Source organism: Octodon degus, unplaced genomic scaffold (genome assembly GCF_000260255.1).
Source record: "Octodon degus isolate 3935 unplaced genomic scaffold, OctDeg1.0 scaffold00068, whole genome shotgun sequence".
Classification (NCBI taxonomy): Eukaryota; Metazoa; Chordata; class Mammalia; order Rodentia; family Octodontidae; genus Octodon; species Octodon degus.
Window position 1 is genome coordinate 5,683,156 of NW_004524644.1, and position 15,333 is coordinate 5,698,488.

The following is a 15,333-nucleotide window of genomic DNA, read 5'->3' on the forward strand; positions in this document are numbered from 1 at the left end:
CTCTTTCTTTCACTTACTGGCTACTATGAAGTGAAGGTTCTCGCCAAGGTAGGCTGCCTCAGCCAGATCCACAGTCAAGGGGGACAAGTGAGCAAGGGGGACTGAAGCCTCTGAGCCCAGGAGCCTCCCTCAAAGGCAGATCTCTTGGGAACTTTGTCACAGTTGACTAAAAGCTAACAGAAATATTATCAACATCTATTTATCATCTATCATCTTTCTAAAATAATTTCATTGAGAAACAAATATCCATGAAACAGTTTCACAACCGATTATTAGCACATTTTCAATAATTAATACATTGCCTATTGTTGTCTTAGTGGTTATTCATTGTACAAGAGGCAGACATGATATCTTGTCTCAAACAATATTATAACAAACCTTTCTATTCATGGAATTAAGAGAATGGAGTTGTATATCTATCCTAACTATTTTGAGTGTACAGATACAAAAGGATCATTCATTTCTATCCCACTTTTTTGGTTAGTTTTGTCAGAGATTGGCATTCCATTGTCATTTGAATACTGTAAATTCAGCAGAATCTCCCAATATAGTCCAGTAGTCCATAATGGTAGTGGGTTTTCCATAAGACTGGCAATGTCTGAAGTTGTTGACTTGAGCCTTTTATAGCTTAGCATATTAATATGGCTTTACTTTTTATACTTTGTTTTTATGCTTTTCTGCTGGATTAAGACCAAGATAAAGCAAGATCTATATAACAAGAAATGTAACTTTTGTATCTGACAAGATCAGTCAAGTCCCCTGAGGATTTATCCTGTAACCCTGTACTGCAGTTTGCAGATCCTTTGTCAGTGTCAGCCCTGTGGATGAGTCACAGCCATTGCTTGACCAGTTTTCTCTCTGTGAAAGCCTGAGAGAATGTTTTCTCTCCATGTGACTCTCCATAGGCACATACTACCTCATCGACCACATTGCTCTGTGGCCCCATAATCTCCTTGATCAGAAAATTTGGGACACACCTGAGTTACATGATGTTACAATATAGGTTCTCCTATGTCCTGAGTCTTCACTGACCTTGTAAGACTTAGGGCCAAAATGTTGGCTATTGTTGTAGCCCTTCTTTTTCTCTAATTTTTGTCTGCAAACTTAAGTTGTTAACCCTCCAGAAAAGAAGCTTATTATTACTCTACAACTTATGCATTTGGGTTTAGCCTCACTGTCTGTCTGAATATCAAACATCTTAGGCATAACATGGAACTCTATCATCTATCCTTCTATTTATCTATCTATCAGTCATTTATCACCTATCATCTATCCATCATCTGTCTATCTAATTATGTGTTTGTGTGTGTGTGTGTGTGTGTGTGTGTGTGTGTGTGTGTGTGTAGCAAGGGCTGGAAATTCCTAAGTCAGCTCCACTGTAGGTCTGACGAGGCTGGAGAACAGAAGAGAAGTGGCACGACTAACTGAACTTGCAGTAACAGATTGCATTTAGGAATAGCATCAGAGCCTCTTTGTTTTTTGTGTCTGTCTTAAAGCTTTATACTGTTTCTGACAAATACATCAGCAACTTATGTCTAACAATGTGCTATGTTCAAAACAATACTATTGTTGGTATGTGTTGACCTCACATTTGAGATACCAGATAATGAACTTCTACAATAATATGGAAGGTATCTTTCTCCTTCCAATAATGTGAATATGGGGTTTGGGGATATAGCTCAGTGGCATAGCACCTACCTGACAAGTGCAAGGTAGCAAACCCTCCCCCTGCCCCCTGCACACACACACACACACACACACACACACAAATCACAGACCAATACTGTAGCTATGGAGAAGAGATATGAGCCTTGATTTCCTGTCCCTGACCATATGTTGATTCTCATTCATTCATTCAAGAAAATGAACAGAGACTAGTATGCCTCAGTAGTCTTGGAAATGGTGTTCTATGCATTGAAATGTATAACAAACTAGTACTAACTACTGGATTAACAGGGAAATCTGAATTAAGAAGTCATAGGTGATCAGGAGTAGCCCAGAGCACCTCTTGAGGCACACTGTGCAAGCTGGCCACAAGCAAGGTAGCCACATGTTCTGTTACCGGCCGGCTGCTACTGATCAGATTGCTGAGGTGCATCTTGGAGGATGGATAGATAAAGAAGCCCACTAGCAAAGTAAAAAAAGTTCATGCTTTCCTTTGGGGAGACAAGTAAAAATAGATTTGTTTTTGAGCAAGAAACTTGGCATAGAGACCACAGAGAGGGTTATGAGTTTACATGATTAATAAAGAGGTGAACATATGATGCAGAAGTTCAGAGTCAGCACAATCTAAATAAAACTGGTCCTAGAGCCGCAGCTGCTTTTCCGTGACTCATTTCAGATCTCTCAGAAGCTCTAGAATGAAGGCTTGTGGGTATAAGAAAACGATCTACAGATGAAGCTGCATTCACAGCAGGTCTACACTAGGGAATTTCCAAAAGAAATTTGCTTTTCTGGTGCTATGTATTTTTCATTGAAATATAAATACAGTGTATACTTCTATTAAAATACATTATGAAAGTAAATCTAGTGCTGAAATTGAGAAGTTTCTGAGACATTCTGCTCAGAAATCATGACGTTCTGCTCATGAATCACTGCTGTTTCGTTTATCACAAGGAGGTGGGGTTGGCATAGAGTTCTGAGAATGATGATATTGATGTGCAGAAAACAGCCCTGTATAAGCAATCATCGTGAAAAGAGTAGAAGAAATATGTCCCCAGTGAATGCCCTGTGACTAAGGTCTGACTTGAGTCAGTGAAAGGCTGACTTGGTGTAAAATAGACGACGACTAGATTTTTGTGTTTCTCAATGAACCTATAGTAATGGAGCAAAGCCAAAGGGTCTTGAAGGTTGAGGATCTCTGTAGCAGTGGTTAAATCTTTACGCAGAGAGCACACTCTCTTGTTGTATTTTTTTTATTGCGTTAAAGCCAAAATAAACAGTAAATTGTTTCATAAATGAATGTGCCTAAACAATCCAACCATTTCTGTTATGATTTAAATACAATGTCATTACTGTAGGAAATAGCCCAGATAAACTCTTGGAATATCTCCAGGTTCTATAATTCTCTTGTCGTGTGTGTGTGTGTGTGTGTGTGTGTGTGTGTGTGTGTGTGTGTGCTATGATATTTGCCTTTTATCCCATTTACTGACTCTATTTTCTACTCTAAATATCTTATCCATTTCTGAGATACTGAAGTACCAAATATGTAATAGAAAGACACAGTGGAGCATCGTGGAGATTCAGGGGTAGGGAAGCAAGTATGTGTTTCTTTTACAAGCATTACTTCTTTTTTCTTTTCTTTCTTTCTTTCTTTCTTTTTCTTTCTTTCTTTCTTTCTTTCTGTCTGTCTGTCTGTCTGTCTTTCTTTCTTTCTTTTTCTTTCTTTCTTTCTTTTGTATTTTAGAACAGGGTCTACAGGGTCTACCGGGTCTCACAATGTAGATCAGACTAGTAGTGATCTGCCTGTTTACAGCCTCCCAAGTGCTGGGATTACAGGCGCGCCACCACGCCCAGTCTCCATTGCCATCGCAGCACCCTGGGGGCGGGGCTGGCATGGCTGGCCCGGGGATCGAACTCCCAGCCCCTGCGTCTGCCTAAGCAGGCATACAAGCATTGCTTCTATTGTGAATAATTATTATGAGACATGTATTTGTACTTTTTAAAATTTATGTAAGCATCATACTGATTAATAGAGTATTAATTTCAGAATATTGCTGGATTTAGAGAAGCTTTTTGTCATTACATGTTTTCTTGTTCAATTGGATGCTAAAGGTACAATTACTATGAAATAACAAGTCCTCCAAAACTGTTAATATTAAAAAGGTTATTGGAAAAACTAAGTTGTTAGATGTGGAAGGACTTCCTTGAGGTTAATTTTTTTTTCCTATTTTTTCCCTGAGGGAACTATCAGTAGTAGATGCAGCAGAAATATTTTAGGATATTCTAGATTGTACTGGATCTGTTTCCACAAAAATTACGTCACTATATTCATTTGTGCAACCCTTAAAGATGGGAAATTTTAATTCTATCAATTTGAGAATGCATAATCTTTTAAAAACATATTTAAGATATAAGCCATATGTTAAACTGAGTAAATCAGGTGCTAGCATAATGTGTTTTCCTTTCAAATATATTATCCCAGTGCTTTTAAAGTCATCAAAAATTAGTAGCAGCTAAAGTATAGCAGAATGATTATCAGGCTTGCAGCTGCACTGGAGGAGGAGGTGGTGTTCCAGGTGAACTCTGGCTAATGCCACCCTGACAGAGGACAGGCAGGGCCTCAGGCCAGGACAAGGTGCTCCCTCCAGTTGTGCGTTCTGCTGCTGGGATCTGGGGGCCCAGGGCCCCGCACTGTGGTGTCTCTAACTCTTGCCTTGGACCGTGAGGAATCGTCCCCTGAAGACTGTTGGTAGCAATCTGAAACTGCCCCTTCCCCTCTTCCTCTCAATATTCTCTCATTCATACATTAGCAAATATTCCTGGTACATCAGGAGCCGGGCTACGTGATGGGAATACAGCGGTGAACAAAGAGGACACCATCAAATACCCACGCAATGTAATTCTGACCTAAGACAGGTGGTGTGAAGACAAGAATAAGCCTGTGGTGCTGTTACCATAACTGAGGCCCTGAACTCAGGTGGGGAGCGAGGGAAGGTGTCCTAAGGAAATGGGCATGAAAAAATTATATCGATCGAAAAGATGTAGGCACTAACTATGGGTGATTATTTTAATTAGAGTCAAATAAAATTCACAATTCAATTTCTCAGCTCCAGCAGCTGCACCCAGGTGAACTCGAGCACTTGGTCACCACACTGGCTGGTGCCCAGCACAGCAGCGCTGGCTCATGGCTGGACTTCTTGGGGGGAATGGCCGGGCAGAGCAGTGCGGGAATGGCATGCAAAGGCTCTATGGAGGGAGGCAGGATTAACAGATGCAATTTAAATGACTGGGACTGAGATTTTAGCTGGTTTGCAAAGAAAAGAAGAAGGCTAGAAGGTGGTAGAAGGTGGAGGAGGGGTGATCGTTGCCCTGAAAATCCAAATTGAGACATAATAGAGTCATAGTGGCAGAGATAAGCTAAAGGAGAGGAGGTGTACTACCAGGAGAAGAGGGGGAAAGGAGGGGAGAGAAGGGAGGGGGAGAAGGGAAGAGAGAGGAGGGAGGGGGAAGGGAGGAAAGAGGACTGGAAGGGAGGGGAGGGAAGGGGACAGGGGAGGGGAAGGGAGGGGAGGGGGGAAGGGAAGCATCACCAGATGGCCTGACACTAACTCAGAAGAGCAAGCTGCAGGAGTGTAGTGGAGGAAGAGCATGGGAATGGCAATAGGAGCCGGTGAAACATCAACTCACTTTCAACCTAGTATGAGGGAATAAGCAACCACCATGAAAGGCCCAGAGAAGCAGTGTGCACTAGTAGAAGCCCAGTTTTAGATGCAGCAAGAAACAGGGACTGTTTAGAGAGCAGGGAGTCTGTTGATCCTGCGGCTGCCGTAGTTCTGGAAGGCACGGGGGCTGGGGCAGACGAAGAGGGCTCAGACTGATCCGAAGAGCAGCAGGGCTGTGAGCGCTGGCGGGCTGGTGACCGGTGCGCTGCTAGGCCAGCACTAACAAACACAGAACAAATCCACAGGCCTGGGGTTGACCGTCATCGTATGGGGAGCTGGGATCGCTGAAGTGGGCTAAGGCTGTCCCATGAGACGCTGTGTGTGTGCTGCTGCTGCAGGTTCAAGAGCCAGAGGTGGCCTTGTCAGCCCTCGTACAGCTTGCTGTAGTGTCAGTCCCAGGAGCTTTGTCTTCAGCACTTGCTGGGATATTGGTCACTGCAGATGAGGTGTTAAGAGTCCCAAAGAGAGCCGGATGCCATGCAAGTGTAAGGAACCTGAGAGGCTGAACATTCATTAACCTAGGCCTGGAGAGTAGGGCGTTGGTAATCTTCTAAGTTGTGTCTCTGTACTCGAGAAGCCAGGGCTATCACAGGCCCAAGAATCTGCAAGTGGCATGCAATTTTCCAACTTTTCTGAGTCAACAGCATGTCCTCACAAGTCCCTAATTATAGACCAGAGGATCTTATATCAGATATAACCACAGAGCTCTACAACACATGCACTGGAGTTGTGGCACCTCCTCCAGTTTTTGATTGTGGAAACTTGCAAAAGCTGCACAGTACCTGTTATTTTTTTAAACTTGGTTCTAACAAAATATAGCTAGAAGTCATGTCACAGGATTAATAAATATAAGTGATTTGGGAAGTTTTTATTTTTCAGTTATATGACAGTTTTTCCCAGTGCTAAAAGTAATTCTAATGATTAAACATGAATCAGTAAAAATGAACTGATTGGTACAGTTGTAAGTTTCGCTGGAAAATGTACATTTGCTAAGTTTCTTACATTCTGGCCAAAAAGGATTAGTAAGGTAAGTACACAGTGGCCCCCACTTTGTGCATGCAGAATATGTCTAGACTTAGAATACAGAGAATACAAAAACAAATGAATAAATAATTTTAAAAAAGAATATAGAGAACAAATCACCAAATTCTTTTATTCTATAGACTGAGAAACTTGCACATCAGTGTAGTAAACATTTCCAATAACTTTAATCTCTATAGAAAAACTGCCAGGTAAGACTTGGTACCAAGAATGACAATAGTATTGCAAGCTTTAAATCTCTAATATTGCAGAATTGTGGAATCTTTGGCTCTGGTTTACTACAGAGTCATCTGGGCCAAACTTGGGATTCCTTTGACACTTGCCTGTGCCCTGTCAGCCACTGCTCCTGCTGGGAAAGACATTGAAATCTCCACTAGCCCAACCTGGTCTCAGTGACTATTGGAGTTGGAGGGTCTTTGCTTGGGTGGGTTACCCTCATGCATTTCATCTGTAGGCTGTGTCTTCCAGAGCGTAGTCCTACAAGTGTTCACTCACAGTTATGGTTGCTGTTACTTGCTCCTTTTCCAGGAAAGGTACCTTTAGCTTTCAGGGTTAAATGTCATTTCTGAGGCAAAGGGAAAATGAAGAAAGGAGAGAGAAAATAGTGTGCTGTCCCTAGCTGGGGAAACCGGGAGTTAGAGTTTACTTTGGCTCACAAAATACGTACTTCTTCGCCTTCTGAGTTAACGTGTCCTCATTACTTCCTGACTGTAGCTTAGAAGGTCTTACATTAAGTGTGATCACTGAATTCTAGAATTCAAGATCTCTGGTTGCAGTACACCCGCAATTTTCAAACTGAGAAAAAATCTAACTACCTTGAAGGCAAAATCAAAGGCTATTAATTGTAACATGAAGGGGAGTCTTAGGACACAGAAGGACAAAAATGTACAAAGACTGTGTCTCAGATGGGTGAATTAACATCCCAATGCGTAGACTTCACATTGCACTGGAACACAGTATTAGTCAAAACATCATAGCTTTGTGGTATAAAATAAAATTATTACTCATTATTTAATTCAATTATTAAATGAAGAAAGAAAATGTATTTTTCCACCTCTTCAAACATTAAAATTTCAGGAAACAGCTGCTCCTCTAATGTATTCTTAGCTGATTTAAGTTTTATTTGGAAAAGTTGTATGTGACATTTTCAATGATGAGGGCCATAAACACATAAATTCACTTCCATTTTAATCTTAATTTAAAACCTAGGAGAAATTCCTTTCTTTTTATTCTCTACAAAACCTAATATATGGATGGTATATATTTAAATATCCACTAGCATATTTTTTCTTATGACTTCAAAAGATAAAATTACTTATTTTCCTAACAGAGACGAAGATAAATATACACATTTATCTGGCAAATGTAGCCACAGATATTGATGTGTGTTCAAAGACTGATTTATGTACAGACAGAAGTATTTTTAAAACATAGTCTAAGAAACCAGAGACAAATAGATTTGAGATGGAATTTTGTTACTTACAAATTGCTTTGCGTCTGTGGGATTTTCAAGTTCCAACTCTAACTAGATTTGGCTCTATGTAAATTTGCTGTTAAAAGGTTTCAGACTGTGTAAGTCTATAGCCACTTATTTGCCCAATCATTCCACGTCATTTTGCCTGATGAGAACTGGACAAAAGTAGTTTCTTTATTAGACTGTCCATGAGAAAAACAGGGCCAGTGAAAACATTCCAGCTAAACATTTGTCATTGTTTGCTAGAATTATGGTAATGTTGAGTATGAGAGTTCTATGTTTATGCGTGTTAAAATTAAATTTGGTAATTAGTTTATTCTATATAATGACCATTCAATTTATTTAAAGCCCACTACATGCTAGGCATCTTGCCAGGAGTTGGGGGGGTATAAAATGAATAAGATTTCTTGTTCTACATGGTGACTGGTAATACCAATAGCTGAAGAAATAATTACTATACAGCACGATATCTTCTAAGACGTGCAAGATGTTGTTGTAATAGATTGTAGCATAGTCGAAAGATCCAAATACAAGCTCCATATTGGGTGAGGTCTTTGAAGCTATATACGCTAAATCCGGCAGTTACTGGCAAAAATTAACAAGAAGTGTTGTAAGAAAATAGGCTAGCTCTTTTATTTTCCACATTTCCAATTTAAACAAAGTGTATTATTATTTTCTTTCTAGCCTTCTAAGCATCTTAATTTTGGCCAAAAATAGTCTAACAGCTTTTCAGACAATGTCATGGAAGAGATTATTTTTTGTTTTGTTTTTATTGGTCTGTTCTTTTTTATATATTAATTTTAATGAGAAAACAATAGCAATGAGACTGTTTCAAAACAGGTTAGTAGTGGGCATGGTGGTGCGCGCCTATAATCCCAGCTCTTGGGAGGCTGTAAACAGGCTGATCACTATGAGTCCAATCTAGCAGTGAGACCCTGAACACCTTCTAGACCCTTCCCTAAAATACAAAAGTAAATAAATAAATAAAAACAGGTTAGGGCTGGTGAGATGGCTCGTGGTCTAAGGCACCTACTTGGAACAAGCTTGGCAAAGCACAGGGACTGTGGTTCGATCCCCCAGCACCACACACCAGCCAGGGCCGCCCCCCTGGTGGGCTGAGCTAGCCACATACACACACATACACACACACACACACACAAATTAATTAATTAATTAAAATAAATAAATAAAAATAAAAACAGATTAGTAGGACTGTTACAATAATTAATACATTGCATATTGTCTTTGTAGAGTTATGCATAGTACAAGGTGCAGGCATGATATCTTGTTTAAACACTATTAATACAAATCTTTCTTCTCATTGAACTAACAAAAAGTAGTTGTATATCTATCCTATTTTGTATATACATATATTTATTTTTCACTACAAAATGGTCCTTCATATATATTCCCCCTTTTTTGTTTTGTTTTGTCAGAGATGGGTGTCCCATTCAAATATTCAAATATTGTAGGTACTTGAATTCAGAAAAATAACCCCATATAGTCTAGTAGTCCATAATAATAGTGGATTATCAGCAGAACTGGCAATGTCAGAAGTTGTTGAGTGGAGCCTTTTACAGCTCAGCATATTAATATGGCTTTACTTTTTATACCTCATGAGAATATTTTTCCACTGGATGGTTAAGACCAAGTTAAAGCAGGACCTATATAACTAACAATGTGAAGAGAACATTTTGAATTGAGCCCTGGGGAAATAAGGATTTTCTGAGAAATACAGGAGCCAAGTATTCTTCTAGATATGGACCTCATGGCTGCAAAGACGAGGAGGAGGTGTCATTGTTTGGGGAACGGGAAGCACTGGGCTGCTTGTTGGGATGCAGGAGGGAACGTGGGGACAAGTGCAGCCAGAAAAAAGAGTTAAAATTGGGATCTTAAGGGTCTAGAATTTGTAATTTTTCTACTGTTTTTCATTTTTACTTGTAAACAGGTTCAAATTTGCAGAGAAGTTGTAAGTGTAAAGAGTTCAAGGAGCACTGCATACTTCACACAAAGATTCACCTTTCAGTAACATTTCATCACATTTGCTTTTTATTTGATTTTGCTTTCTCTTTTCATTACACATACATATGTATGTACATATCTATATACACACATATCCATTTTTCAATACCATTTGAAAGTAAATTGACTACCATTATCCTCTCTTAGATCTATTTTTTCTAAAATTAGGATTATTCTCTTCATAACCACAGAAGAATTATCAACTTCAGGAAATTCAACCTTAATATAATCCTTCTTGTCTGAAATTCGTGTGCCAAATTTTCAAGTTGAAGCAGTAACATCTTTTATAGCAATTTCTTCTCCTAGCACAGGTTCCAGTGTGTGATAAAGCTTTGCTCTGAGTTGTCATGTCTGTTCAATATTATACTGTAGAACATTCTTACAGTCTTTTTGTGACATTTATGACAACATTTTTGGGAGCAACACAGCTCATTTAATGGTGAGATTTTTGTATAGGGAGTGAAGTAATGAGATTTTGGTTTTAGAACAGTTACTCTAGAGACAATTTGAGGAAGGATCCAAAGTAAAGAGACTGTTGATACGGTAGTGAAATGGAAGCCCTTGTTGCCAATAATCCTGAGGAGGCAGAAGTACAGGTATGGTCCTGCCAGGAGCTTTAAAAGCTGGGTAGGTACGTGAACAGAGGAAGAGCTATAGAATCTAAATTTTGGGAGAGGTTGCTTTAAAAGAGGGGTACACCCTAAAATGTAAGCCCAAGAGAGTGGATAGAGAAGCAAGATCCAGATCTAAAACAGCAGGTTTGCATTATGTATTATAGTATAAAGCAGATGTGATAACCTGAAGATCCTTCCACCTAATTTACAAAATGCACAGCTAAGCTTAAAGAAAGAGAAGTAAATTCCTAAGAATGTGAAAGTAAGAAGCAAGAAATGCTAAAATCTATGTGAATCTGCTGATATTCTAGTTAAGTGGGTGTGGGTAGGGGGTACTTCTGGTCTTCATAAGACCTGTGCCAACCCATTTGGATCCAAGACATAAGGTCAAGAGTCTTAGTAAAGCAGAGAGTTGAATGAGACCCAGGCATAAAGCCAGGGTCAGTAACGGCATCAACCTTCACTTAACAAAAAGTCAACTAAAGACTTTAAAGATGATAAGCAAACTTGAGCTTGGCCTGTGTTTGGATAGAGGGAGAGAAAGACTCCAGAGTTTCGTTTTAAATTTAGATGGAGTGTTCTAGGAATCTTTCACCCTGGAAATCAACATCAGAAGAAGCCAGTGACAAATCATGTTTGTCCAATAGAAGCAGATGAAAAACTGCTTTGGAAAAACATAGCCTCAACCCAATGCACATAAGATTCTCACAGCAAAGCCTTGCTGAAGAGGAGTTGAATCAAAAACAGTGAAACACATGTGGGGAGGAGAAAGACTCCACAAGCAAGATCTGCACAGACGCTAAACAGCACGGGTGACTCCCAGTAACTCCAGATGATATAACTACTGGTGTCCGACTGGGACATGCACTTAGTCATGACTAAAGATATAAAAGAATTTATCTACGTTGTAAGAAAAGAACAAGATATATGGGGGAAGTAGGAAAATTTGCAATAAGATATGTATAAGATAGAACTTTAAGAAATATAAAATATAATTGTTTAATTAACTGATAAGGTAATGAGATAGGAGGCCAAATAGGTAATGAGATAGATGTCAAGCAGAAAGTTATTCACAGTAGAAAGAAGTATAAATTAGAAAAAGTTTCTGGATGTATGGCACCAGACACAGATAGACATACAAATAATTAACCCTTTTTCTTTTTGTTTTTTGTTTGTTTTTGGAACCAGTAATCAAACTTAGGACCTTGCCATGCCACTGAGCTATATCTCCAGCCCAACAAATAATATCTAGGAAGGCATGGTGGCACACACCTGTAATCTCAGCACTTGGGAGGCTGAGGTAGAAGGATGGCTGTGAGTTCAAGGCCAGCCTGGGCTACAAAGTGAGCACATGGCCAGCCTGAACTGTAAATGAAATCCTGTCTCAAAAAGTTAAAAGAAAAAAGAAAGAAAGAAAAAAAGAAAGACCAAACTAAAAAAAAAAAAATCTAAGGTATGTATTTCAGGAAAAAAATTATTCAGAGAGAAAGATTTAAGTGTGCAAAGAAAGATCAGCAAAGTAGGTGGTGAATGCATGTGCTATGGTTTGAATGCTTTTCCCGCTCCAAAATTCATGTGGTAACACAGTCCCTAGTGCAGCAGGACTGGGAGGCATTTAGGGACTCTGCCTTATGAACAGATCAGTGCCATGTTAAGGAGGGTGACTCAACTGCCTCATTCATCACTGAGACATAATACCCAGCACCCACAAATTAAAGGAGCGAAGGCCTATCTCGGCTCCCAGTTTGTAGAAGTTCTAGTGCACAGTCTGGTGGTGCCAAGGCAGAGCAGCATGGCAGAGGGGGTTTGTGGAGGAAGAGTTGCTCAGGTCCTGGCATCCAAGAAGCAGACATGGAGTCAAGAGAAGAGGGAGCGGGATCCACCTTTTCCAGTGACCCCACCTCCTGGCCATGTACCCAGGGACTCGCCTTTTCCAGTGACCCCTCCACCTGGCCATGTCCCCAGTGACCCACCTTTTCCAGTGACCCTACCTCCAGGCCATGTCCCCAGTGACCCACCTTTTCCAGTGACCCCCCCCCCCTCCAGGCCATGTCCCCAGTGACTCACCTTTTCCAGTGACCCCACCTCCAGGCCATGTACCCAGTGACTCGTCTTTTCCAGTGACCCCTCCACCTGGCCATGTACCCAGTGACCTGCCTTTTCCAGTGACCCTACCTCCAGGCCATGTCCCCAGTGACCCACCTTTTCCAGTGACCCTACCTCCAGGCCATGTCCCCAGTGACCCACCTTTTCCAGTGACCTCACCTCCTGACAGCAAGTCAGTCATAATCTCCATAATCCAGCCACCTTCCCAGAGCCCCACCTGTGATCAGAGCTTAGGTGACTTGGAGCTGTAAACCATACTGGGGGGGTTGGTGGAAGGGCACAAGTTCTTTTCTGTTCTTCCTCTCCTCAGAAGGGTACAGCGTTTAGGGCACCATCCTGGAGTCAAAGGAGCCAAGCATGGCTGGCAAATGCCTTGATAATGGGCTTCTCAGACTCCAGGTGGGAGAAATAAATTTGTGCTCTTTATAAATCATCGCATCTCAAGAATTCTGTTACGGCAGCATAAAACAGACTAAGCCAATATAAATAAATACATTTCTTAATAAATAAATATTTATTTATTTATTTATCTACTTTTGGCAAAACCAGGCTTTATTTTGGAAAAAATAATTGAATTGGGTTTTGGTGAAGGGCACAGGTAAGCAGGGGTACCCCAGGCAGTAATGTCCCCCAAGGGTGGGCTGAGGGCTAAGCTGAGCCTCAGGTGGGTCTCTTGCTCCCAATGCTGCCTTGTACAGCTGTCTCCTCACAGGCTCTGGGGCAGCCTTGGGAGAGGTGCAGGCTGGGAGAGGCTGCTGTGGCCCACTCACTTGGGCAGGATATCAGAGGCTTCAGAAACCAGCTTCCCATCGCAGGTCTCAATCTTCTTCACAACCACAGAAGACTTGGTGCCGGTGAAGCCAGGGCTTTGGAGGCTCCCGAAGCCAGGGCTTGTGAGGCCCCATAGGGTGAGCTCACCATTCCTGAATAGCCCCTGGTGGTCTTCGTGCAGATGCTCAAGTTCTGCATCCAGCCTCCAGCCTGCTCTCCTCGCCCTCCAGCAGCTCGTGGTAGGTGGCAATCTCGATGTCCAGGGCCAGCTTGACGTTCATGAACTCCTGGTACTCATGCAGCTGCTGGGCCATGTCCTGCTTGGCCTTCTGCAGGGCAGCCTCCAGCTGGGCCAGCTTGGCATTGGCATCCTTAATGCCATCTCCCCATGCTGCTCGGCATCAGCAGTGGCAGCCTCCAGGGATACTCTCTGGCCTTTGAGGGCCTCAGTCTCCGCCTGCAGGCAGCTGATGCTGCAGTTCATCTCAGAGATCTCGGACTTCATGCTATGGAGGTCATCCCTGTGCCTCCCAGCCAGAGTCTGCAACTCCTCATACTTGATCTGGTACGTGCTCTCGGTCTCACCCCGGCTGCGGTTGGCGATCTCCTCGTGTTGGGCCTTGACCTCGGTGATGATGCCGTCCAGGTCCAGGGAGTGGACAACACTACAGATGTGTCTGAGATCTGAGACTGCAGCTCATGAATCTCCTCTTCATACAGCTGCCTGAGGAGGCTGATCTCATCAGTCAGCCCTTCCAGGCATGACTTGAGCTCCACCTTGTTCGTGTAAGCTTTTCCACAAGCTTCTTGATGAGGACAAATTCATTCTCCATGTCTGTACACCTGTTGATCTCATCTTCATACTTATTCTTGAAGTCCTCCACCAGTCCCTGCATGTTGCCAAGCTCTGCCTCCAGCATCATTTTCTCCTGACCCAGCGAGTCCAGCTGCCGCCGGAGGTTGTTGATGTAGCTTTTGAGCATGTTGTCCATGTTACTCCGGGATGTTTTCTGCTGCTGCAGGAGGCTCCACTTGGTCTTCAGCATCTTCTTCTGCTGCTCTAGAAACCAAACCTTGTCAATGAAGGAGAAGAACTTATTGTTGAGGTTCTTGATCTGCTCCTTCTCCTGAATATGTACATCCTGGATGTTGGGGTCCACCTCCACGTTCAGGGGGTTCAGCAGGCTCTGGTTCACCCAGACAGCTGTGATGCTCCCAACACCACCAGCCCCGCCATAGCCACCCAGCCCCAGGCCACCCCGGAAGCTTCCGCTGCTGCCCATTCGGGAGAAGCTGAAGGAGCTGCTGCGGGAGGCAGGCCCGCTGGTGTAGGAGAGGCTGCTGCAGGCCCGGAGGCCAGAGGTGGACACCTTGTAGGACTTCTGGGCCACCCTATGGACATGATGGAGGCTGGAGTGGAGGCAGGCGAACTGAAGACGGAGACTGGAGAAGGAGCCTGGCAGCCGCTTCTGGACGGTGGTCTGAATAAATATTTAACCTGTCACATCTAATTTGAAGATAAAAGAAAGGAAGAATAAAAATTAGGGCAAAAATTACATGGAAAATGGAGGAAAGATGAACAAAGTTAAAAGGATGTAAGGCTCTTCTAGTGCATAGAAAATAGGTAGAGAAATTGCTTAGCTTTGATTCAAGTCTATCTGTCTTAAAAGCTTCAGAATAGGGCCAGCCAGATAGCTCAGCAGACTAAAGCACCAGTTTAGGCAGAGTGCAGCTGCCGGGGTTCGATCCCTGGCATGCTGTGCCAGCCCCACCCCTGGGGCACACTGAGATGGTGACTTAGGCTGGGTGTGGTGACACACCCCTGTAATCCCAGATCTTGGAAGGTTGAAAACAGGAAGATCACAATGAGTTCAATCTATGTAGTGAGACCCTATAGACCCTGTACAAATATATATATATA

General features: G+C 42.2%; 1 pseudogene; it reads right to left on the minus strand.

Annotated features, from left to right (window-relative positions):
- Nucleotides 1-13,407: 13,407 nt before the first annotated feature.
- LOC101585462 overlaps nt 13,408-15,333 on the minus strand; it is a 6,970-nt pseudogene continuing 5,044 nt past the window's right edge.